Genomic DNA, 10,959 nt, shown 5'->3' with positions numbered 1-10,959 from the left:
TATTGAAAATTCTTACAAACAACAACTTATATACAATAAAACCATAATAAATAAATTAATAAATAACATATTTAAAAAATAATTGAATATAACTATACAAAACAAGAACATAATAAATAAAACTAAATTGCGCACAGCATAAACCCTACGAGAGAGCCAGACTAAGGAACATCACCGTCACCATGCATGTAGCCTTTTATCAAAAATATATTTCATCAGAAAATCTAGGGGAGTGAAGCAAGGACAGAAAGAAAAGCTGCACCCCGAGATCAACAGGCAGCAGCTACAGAGTCCTGATATTCCTCCACGCCTTTATCCAGGCCTCCTGCTGCCACCTGTCTTTCTCAAGACCCCGAATCTTCCCAACCTCACACAGGATGTTCTGCACCACCACCTCGACAGGGAGGATTTTACTCCGTAAGGATACCTAGCACCGTGCACTCCACGTGAAATAACGGACTACTAGGTTAACTAAAAAAAGTGTTTCCAAATCATAATCCCGGCGAGTCTGGAATGCCCCATATACCCACTCTGCATAACTCATATGGGGGAGGAAGGGTACACTCAGAGCCCTCACTACCCTCTTGTACACCTCTATTTTTTTTTTATATAATCTTTATTTAAGAAAATAGCATACAATAAAAACAAACATACATCAAAACAGGGATCAAAGGGAAAACACAAAAAGGGGAATCAGGTGTGCATAGTGTAGCAGATACACGAGGGGAGAGACACATTAAGGCACTAGTTATTGAAGTACGGAGCAAACTGGTTGATAAAGTCCCAACCTGAAAACAAAAGTGCAACTAGCGCTGCCTGAGGAGCCTACTCCAAAGGCATAACAGAAATCCCTGTCATCCCCATCTTACCCAGGCAGTCCATTATCAAAATAACAGTAGGAACTAAATGAGGTTGCAGGGCAAGCGGGGAAGGGGGAGAGGCATCCCCTCTGCACCGTACCGAGGACAAATTCAGTGTAACTGGAACGGGGGGAAAACAGGGACGGGGTAGGAAAGGAATGCGGGTAGATCAGAAAGTGTCACTATCACAGCGAATCTTCCCACCCAGCGCCCAGGTCCCGATGAAGGACACCTCCTCCCCAGGTGGGAACCAAGTGTACTCCCCCAGGGGCGCCAGTGGGGAGATCCGGGTGGACAGCTGGAGCCTCTTGTTGACCTCATCCCACACCTGTAGGGTATGGACTGTGGCAGGGGATACCAGCGGGGAAAGTCCCCTGTCGGGCGCCAGCAGCCACGGAGCGTGAGACAAGTTCCTGCCCGCCATGAATTTCTCCATGGGGACCCAGAGTTTGCCACGGACGTGGTGGTGCCAGTCCAGAATGCGCTGCAAGGCAATAGCCTTATAGTATTTCCTAACCGCCGGGATCCCCAAGCCCCCCGTACGTTTAGAGCGCTGCATGTGCCTGAAGGCCAGGCGAGGCTGCTTACTGCCCCCAGATGAAGCGTATGAACAGACTGTTGAGGCTTAAGAAGAAGGACCTTGGCAGGCGCACAGACAGCATCTGTAGGTAGAACAAGATGCGGGGTAGGATATTCATTTTCAATACATTCACCCTACCAATCCACGTCACAGACAGTTTAGTCCAGCTGGCTAGGTCCCTGCGGATCGTTGTCAGTAGGGGTACATATTTTTGCGTAAAATCATCTGCAGCGCAATCCGGCAGGAAGACCCCCAAATATTTAAGTATGGAGCTGCACCAGGCGAACGGGTACGAGGAACGGAGCGAGTCACCCATTCCCTGCGGGACATTAAGGGGCAAAATCTCGGATTTGTCTAAATTAATCTTAAAGTTCGAAAGTATATGGTACTCTTGGAATTCCGTCATGAGAACCGGTAGTACACCTCTATATTAAAAGGGCACTGAAGCAGAAAATTATCCATGGACTCCACCGCTCCTCCACACTCTACTCTCGGGCAGCCCCGATCACTCACAGAAAGAAACTTCAGGTTGCCCTTCACATATAGTTTTCCATGGAAAGCGAGCCAAGCCTGATCCCTAAACTTCATTGGGATTCTCTCCAAATTAATCAAACGCAAACCCTCCCCCAAAACCAGGCTTGGGCAATCCCTTAAGGCCAGTGATTCACAAAAAACAGAGCTCATGATCCGCTTCTCAAGAAGTTTCCTTGGAAGAGATCTGACCTCCCCTGCCGTTACTTGCCACTGCCGAAGTATTTTCAAACACGGGGCAACATAAGCCGGGAGTTTATCATGCTTGACTCTCAGGCTTTTCACTGGCCCACCATTTTCCCAGTTTCGCAGAAAGGGCCTAAACCAGGACTGGAAAATACCCACTCACCCAGGCGGTCTCTCTGCCAACAGGTTACCCAGGTTGTACTTTACAAACATCAGAGAGAAAAAGACTACAGGGTTGATCATTCCTAGACCACCCTCCCACCTAGGAAGATAAGTCACACTCATTTTGACAAGGTTTATTCCATTCCCCCATAACAGCTGGAAGAAACAACTATAGATCCTGGTATAGAGAGACACTGGCAAAACGCAGACAAATCTGACATACAGAAAAATTGGAATCAGGTAACCTTTGATCAGATCAACCTTTTCCCTTAAGGAAAACCGCCAACTTTTCCAGCTCGCCACCTTGGCATTGGTATTCTCCAGCCTGTTCACCCAATTTGCATGACCATAGTCACCTGGGCCAAATTCAATGCCTAGAACTCTAATTTTTTGTTGGGGCTCCCGGGAAGTCATCCAGGAGAACAAAGCCCTCACCTTCCACGCCCATCCAGAAAGCTTCACACTTGTCCTGGTTGACCTTTGAACCTGATGCTTCCACATACTGCCTTATCACTGAGACCACCTCCTGCGCTTCCCCAGTCCCAGAGACAAAAACAGAAACATCATCAGCATAAGCCACAACCTTCAAAGGAGGCTCACCAGCGATGCCTAAAGGTACCCCACACAATGGTCCACTCTCTAGCCTTCTAATGAAGGGGTCGATTGCAAATGCATATAGCAGAGGACTCAAAGGACACCTTTGACGCACACCTGAGCCAACCACAAAGGGCTGTCCAACCCAACCATTAACCAGAGGAAAGCTTTCAGCCCCTTTGTACAAAATCTTGAGCCAATCAATGAAACCCCCCTCCAGGCCATACTTGCCAAGAAGGAGCCATAGGTACTCATGATTAACCCTATCAAAGGCCTTAGCCTGATCCAATATCAGCAGATTTTTACCCCAACCAGCAGCCCTACAACGCTCCAAGGCCTCCTGGATAGCTAACACAGCTGAAAAAGTGCTTCTACCCTGGACCGAGCAGTTCTGGTGATGGGATAACAAACCGCCTGCCACTGATGATAATCTCCAGAAAAAAAATCTTTGCCAGTATCTTTCTATCGACATTAAGAAGGCTAATGGGGCGCCAATTCTCAATCATCGAAGGATCTTTGCCCTTTGACAGAAGAACCACTGCAGATTGCCTCATGGAAGGAGGGAGAGAACCCTCATGCAAACAGCCATTAAGAACCTCCGCAAGGTGTGAAGCCAAGATCGTCTTAAAACATTTATAAAATTCGGCTGTCAGACCATCTGGCCCTGGCGTTTTCCTGATGGCTAGTTTATCAATAGCCTGGATCCAAAAAACTCAACATCCCTGCCCAATCAAGGTTCCTTCCTCCCAGGAGATCAGCATAGTATGACCTGACGACCTCCAGGATCCCTGACCTAGACTTCGTCAGAGAGCCCGTACTGTCCTTCAGGCCATTGACCGTCTTAACTGCTATGCTCTGTTTACAGTTCTGGTAAGGGTCAGGCGAATGGTATTTCCCATAGTCCCTTTCCTGAACCAAAGAGGCGTGCCGGTCATATTGATGTCTCCTCAGGAGGAGCTTCACCTCAGAGATCGCCCCAGAATCTCCTCCATTCGAAAACAAGGCGGTCAAGTTTCCTCCGCAAACGCTGGTAGGTGATATACTTATCTTGCTGTCTCTTTCTCCCTATGGCCTTGAAAAGCCTAACAGTCCGCTGTTTTATAAGCTCCCACCATTCTGACTTACTGTTGCAAAGGTCTAGGATAGTTACCTGTGCTTGAAAAAATTCCTCAAAGGATTGTCTTTCGTCCTCGTCATCCAGGAGGACCGAATTCAATCTCCAGATACCCCTCCCCCTAGGTGGCATGCCTGAGGCATTCAGAGTCACAGATAGAATACAGTGATCGGAAAACTCCACTGCCCGACACACAGGTGCCGAAAAAGTAGAGTCCTCCTTTAAAAAAAACCTATCTATCCTACTCTGACTATTACCTCGCTGAAAAGTGAACCCCGTGCTCTCTGGGCAGAGCTTAACCACTGACTGGGACTGTACTGCGGCAAAGTGGCTCGTTCCCGTCCAGCGACGTACACCTACGTCGCTGGACTCCTCCCCTTGTAGGCGGCGCTCGCGCGCCACCGGAGGCGCGCTCTCGCTGTTTTCAGTCACAGCGGGAGTCGGGCCAGGGGAGGAGCGGCGGCGATCGCCGCTGCTCTTCCCCGATCGTCGGGGAATCGAGTTTGGAGATCCGCCCGCTTGTGTAAACAGAGCGGGCGGATCTCCTAAGTGACAAACAGTGACAGATTGCAGGGTTCAGCATAGCTGAACCTGCGATCTGTCCCTGTGTCACTCGGTCACCTCCCCCCACACACGTCAGTAAGCACCAGGCATACATTAACCCCTCCCTCCCAAATAAAATTAACCCCTTCCCTGCCAGTGTCATTTTTACAGTAACAGTGCATATTTATAGCACTGATTACTGTAGTAATGTCACTGGTACCCCCAAAAGTGTCAAAAATGTCAGTTAGGGGTCCGATCTGTCCGCCGCAATGTCGCAGTCCCGCAAAAAAAACCGCAGATCGCCGCCATTACTAGTTTAAAAAAAAACAATAAAAATGACATAAATTTCCCGTAGTTAGTAGCTGCGATAACTTTTGCGCAAGCCAATCAAAATACGCTTATTGCGATTTTTTTTTTTTTACCAAACATATGTAGCAGAAAACAAATTGGCCTAAAATGTTAAAAAATTGTGATTTTTACATTTTTTTGGGGGGAATTTCATATAAAAAATGTTAAAAATATTGTTATTTTTTTCAAAATTGTCGCTATTTTTTTTGTTTATAGCGCAAAAAGTAAAAATCGCATAGGTGATCAAATACCACCAAAAGAAAGTTCTATTTGTGGGGAAAAAAATAACATAAATTTAATTTGGGTACAGCGCCGCACGACCGCGCGATTGTCCATTAAAATAACGCAGTGGCGAATCACAAAATATGGCCTGGTCAGGAATGGGGTAAAATCTTCCGGTCTTAAAGCGGTTAAAAATACGCATATTGAGAATTTTTTTGTCAAAGACATGTAGCTAAATACATTTTGGCCTAAATATATGACAAAAATTGAATATATTGGATATTTTTTAACTTTCAAAGTAGAAAAATATTGTTATTTTTTCAAAATTGTCGCATTTTTTTATTAATATCGCAAAAAATGAAAATCGCACAGGTGATCAAATACCACCAAAAGAAAGCTCTGTTTGTGGGAAAAAAAGGACGTCAATTTCGTTTGGGTACAGCGTTGCATGACCGTGCAATTGTCAGTTAAAGTCGCGCAGTGCCGAATCGCAAAAAGTGGCCTGGACGTAAAGCAGGAAAATCCTCCGGTGGTAAAGTGGTTAATCTTTGTAAAGAGGCATTTCCTGTCCCATTTAGTCTGGGGACCATAGATGTTAATCAGGCGCAGGTCCTGCCCCCTCACAGAGACATCCAAAATCATGCATCTCCCAATCTCTACCTCAATTACCCGTCGGCACGTTACCATACCGGAAAAAAGGACCGCAACCCCGCTGTAAGGCCATACAGACAGAATATTGGCTCAAATCGCACTGCTGAAGATTCGCATGTGATTTGAACAGGAGTGCGGTGCGATCCCTGTTCAAAAATGCATGCCGTTCCCCACACCACATCAGTGGGAACCTTGGCAAAAACATGCAAAGCGCAAATCGCAACAATAACCATAGGCGTGCGCAGCCTATTGCATTAGGGTGTGCACCCCAAAGCTCAAACACGCATGCGTGTATATATATATATATATATATATATACACTTTGTACACATACACACACACTATATATATATATATATATATATATATATATATATATATATATATATATATATATATATACATACACACTTGTCAAAAGTATTGGGACACCTGCCTTTACACACACATGAACTTTAATGGCATCCCAGTCTTAGTCCGTAGGGTTCAATATTGAGTTGACCCACCCTTTTGCAATTATGCCAGCATCAATTCTTCTGGGAATGCTGTCCACAAGGTTTAGGAGTGTGTTTATGGGAACGTTTGACCATTTTTCCAGAAGCGAATTAGTGACGTCAGGCACAGATGTTGGACGAGAAGGTCTGGCTCGCAGTCTTTGCTCTAATTCATCCCAAAGGTTTTCTATCGGGTTGAGGTCAGGACTCAGGCCAGCCAAGTTCCTCCACCCCAAACTCGCTCATCCGTGTCTTTATGGTCCTTGCTTTGTGCACTGGTCCAAATCATTTGGTGTAGGGGGGGATTATGGTGTGGGGTGTTTTTCAGGGGTTGGGCTTGACTCTTAGGGCGTCAGCATACCAAGACATTTTGGACAATTTCATGCTCCCAAATTTGTGGGATGGCCCCTTCCTGTTCCAACGTGACTGCGCAACAGTGCACAAATCAAGGTCCATAAAGACATGGACTTAGCATGGGGGGGTGGAAAATTAACTTCCAGTGCAATAATTTACATTATAATAGTAACTAAAACATTTAAAATTAAGTGTAACAATCTAAAAAATAAAAATTATAAAGTGCTCTACTGGTGTAAACCTTCCAACTAAAAAGTTTTTGCACTTAAGTTAAATTGTATGGCAAATATCTGTAGAGGGGTTCCACCATCCCTGCTAAGTTTTGAAAAAGATGTATGCCTTATTTTCCTTTTGATGTGTATTACATGTGAAATTACATGTGAGTTACTGAAATGGACTGATAGGCAGCACTAATAGGCACTTGTTCTCAGCACTGACTGGCACTGATGAGGCTGCACTGATGGGCAGTGATTTGGCAGCACTGATAGGTGGCACTGATAGGCAGCACTTCTGGGCACTAATAGGCATCACTGATGGCTACTGATAGGCGGCATTGGTGGGCACTGATTGGTGGCACTGATAGGAAGCACTGGTAGGCACTGTTAGATGTCACTGATGGGCACTGATGAGGCAGCACTGGTGGGCACTGATAGGTGGCACTGATAGGCACTGATGAGGCAGCACTGCTGGGCACTGATAGGCACTGATAGGCACTATTAGGTGACACTGATGGGCACTGATGAGGTGGCACTGGTGGGCACTGATAGGTGGCACTGGTGGGCACTGATGAGGTGGCACTGATAGGCACTATTAGGTGACACTGATGGGCACTGATGAGGTGGCACTGGTGGGCACTGATAGGTGGCACTGGTGGGCACTGATGAGGTGGCACTGATAGGCACTATTAGGTGACACTGATGGGCACTGATAGGTGGCACTGATAGGCACTGATGAGGCAGCACTGCTGGGCACTGGGCTGAGGCGGCACTGGTGGGCACTGATGAGGTGGCACTGATAGGCACTATTAGGTGACACTGGTGGGCACTGATAGGTGTCACTACTGGGCACTGATAGGTGTCACTACTGGGCACTGATAGGTGACACTACTGGGCACTGATAGGTGACACTACTGGGCACCACTTATGGACACTAACAGGGGAGAGGGGGAGTTTCACATTCAGCAGACAGTGAGACTTGCAAGAAGCGCTCAGTCTGCCTGCGAAAAGAATAGGGAAATATGAATTCCTCTATATGCAGCTTCCCCATCCCCCTCCTATCCAGCACACACACTTGGGCAATGGGCATGCACTCACCTTCTTCCCGCCGAGGCTCCGTCCCTTCTTCCCGCTGAAGCTCCGCCCCCTTCTTCCCGCCGAGGCTCCGCCCCCTTCTTCACGCTGAGGCTCCGCCCCCTTCTTCACGCTGAGGCTCCGCCCCCCCCGCTAGCAGCACGGAATGAAGGAGCTGCCACTGCAGCTGCCTTCACACTGCGATGCGGGATCTCAGAGCATGCCGGCTGACACCCCCCAGTGCTTGCCCCCCCCCCCATTGGTACCCCACTGTGTGTGTGACACTTTCATGTATGTAGCTGCTTTCAGGGAGAAAGACCAGCTGTCAAAACTGAGCGGTGATGTCGGGGGTGGGCGGGATGAGCAGCTGTCAAACACCAGCCAATGATTGGGCTGCTTAAGAAAGGGGCGGAGCCACATAAACGAAGCGGCCGCCCAGACCCCATCCCATTGGCTGGTGTTTGATAGCTGTTCGGTCCCGCCCACCCCCGACATCACCCCTGAGTTTTGACAGCTGATCTTTCCCCCTGCAAGCATTAACATTACCTGACAGTGTCACACACACACTGAGCGGCTCTGACAAGCCTCACTATCTGCTGGAGCCAACAGCACAGCCACCTCTCCACCAAGTATCTCACTACCCTCAGTGCCAAAGATGGAGATCTGGCCCTACACTAACAGACACAGGGTGATTAGGGTGTGCCCAGGCACACCCGGCACACCCCGTGCGCACTCCTATGACAATAACGCGCTACTTAAGCTTCTCCATTGAAATCTATTGAACCAGAAAATGCACCAATTTGCTTTAAAAAAAAGTCCCCGACCCTTTCCAAAAAACGCAGCGGCGGAAAAAAGCATAAATGTGAACGTGTCCCATAGGAAACCGTGTTATATGGACTGTAGTGTGTTTCTGCAAATAGCAATAAAAGACGCACAGGTGAGAACCGAGCCGAATTCTTCCCTTCTCCCCACAGGGATCTTTTTTATTTTCTTTATTTTTGTTACTTTATTAAACATTTTTTGTTTTTGTTTGCTTAGCATTAAAAAAAGTACAAACATTAATAAAGGAATCTTTATTTCCTCCATTAGACCCCGTTCACACTGGGGCGAGTCGACTTTGCCGGGCGACCTGTGAAGTTGCGGTGCGCAGCTCGCATCGCGACCTCGGAGCGGCCGGCACGGACTTCATATACTTGAAGTCTATGCAGGTCGCTCCGGGTCGCCCCAAAGAAGCTCCGGACCCTTTTTCTAAGTCGGAGCGACTTGTGTCGCTCCTATTAGAATGGGTCCGCAGCTTCTCTATGGCAGGCGACCTACGGCGACCTGTAAGGCGACCAGGTCGCCTGACAGGTCGCCCCAGTGTGAACCGGCTCTTAATACCAACGATGCAGGAAATGAGACCTGTTTTTGTTTCTTATTTTTGCCTTCAGATTGCATAGAAAAGTAAAAAAGAATTCCATCCAATGAAAAGCCGTCTTTGTTCTACAAAAATAAACTTTGCAGACGACGAGTCCCTTCTGTCCCGGAGATCTCTCCCAATACACCGACCCATGGTGGGAAGATGGACACAGGTGATGGGTAACATTGTTATGTCACATGATCCTCCTGAGGGGGGCCCCATAGTGCCTGCATGATAGCCCCCCCATCCCCCATACAAGCCCCCCCCCCATCCCACCCCATACAGAGAAGAGACTTTAAATATCTTATTCTGCAAACACAACAACCACACCTCCCCCGAACCCCATCACATCTATCTGTCTGTCTGCCTGTCTGTCTATCCATCTATCTAATCTATCTATATATCAGGCGTGTCATTGGATGCAGCAGCAGGACTCGGGAAAGCACCCACATGGGTGCCCCCATGGAAAGCGACTCTCCGTGGGGGCACCCGATGAAGGGGAGGGGCCAGGAGTGCCGTTGGGGCACCCCAGAAGAGGAGGATTGGGACTGCTCTGTGCCAAACCCTTACACAGGGGAGGGAAGGGTAACGTGTTTGTTATTTTTATTTAAAAAAAATTGAACCTTTACAATCACTTTAAGGGGTAATATAAAGGGGAATGGAGTCCATGTAAAGGAATTTTATGTCCACAGTTTTTCATGTCCTCTCAGTCTGTGTCCTGGTGTCATTTATTCTCCCCATAGAATTTGGACTTTCCTCTTCTCTTCTATAGCATTGAAGTCCGGGTCCTTGTCTCTCCATCTCTCTCTCTCCCCCTCTCCCCCATCTCTCTCTCTCTCTCTCCCATCTCTCTCCCCCTCTCCCCCATCTTTCTCTCTCTCTCCCATCTCTCTCCCCCTCTCCCCCATCTCTCTCCCCAGTCTCTCTCTCTCCCCCATCTCTCTCCCCCTCTCCCCCGTCTCTCTCTCCCCCTCTCTTCATCTCTTTCGCTCCCCTGTCTCTCTCTCTCTCCCGTCTCTCTCACTCCTTCTCTCTCTATCCCCCGTCTCTCTCTCCCCTTCTCTCTCTCTCCCCCCTGTCTCTCTCTCTCCCCCTGTCTCTCCACCCCATCCCTCTCTCTCCCCTGTCTCTCCCCCCCATCTCCCCCCCTCTCTCTCTACCATCTCTCTCCCCCCCTCTCTCTCTCCCATCTCTCTCTCTCACCTTCTCTCTCTGTCCCCCCGTATCTCTCTCCCGTCTCTCTCTCCCCATGTCTCTCTCTCTTGTCTCTCTCCTGTCTCTGCCCCCCGTCTCTATCTCCCGTCTCTCTGTCCCACATCTCTCTCCCCCATCTATCTCTCCCTGTCTCTCTCCCCGATCCCTCTTTCTGCCCCCATCTCTCTCTCTCCTGTCTCTCTCTCCCCCATCTCTCTCTCCTGTCTCTCTCTCCCATCTCTCTTTCTGCCCCCATCTCTCTCCCCCATCTTTCTCTGCCCCTGTCTCTCTCCCCCTGTCTTTCTCTGCCCCCTGTCTCCCTTTTTCCCCCCATTTCTCTCTCCCCCTTCTCTTTTTCTCCCCCGTCTCTCTCTCCCCGTCCCTCTCTCTCTCCCCGTCCCTCTCTCTCTCCCTGTCCCTTTCTCCCCGTCCCTCTCT

The sequence above is a fragment of the Pelophylax lessonae genome, assembly GCF_965119305.1.
Source record: "Pelophylax lessonae genome assembly, chromosome: 7".
NCBI classification, from domain to species: domain Eukaryota; kingdom Metazoa; phylum Chordata; class Amphibia; order Anura; family Ranidae; genus Pelophylax; species Pelophylax lessonae.
Note: the sequence above shows the minus strand (reverse complement) of the source record.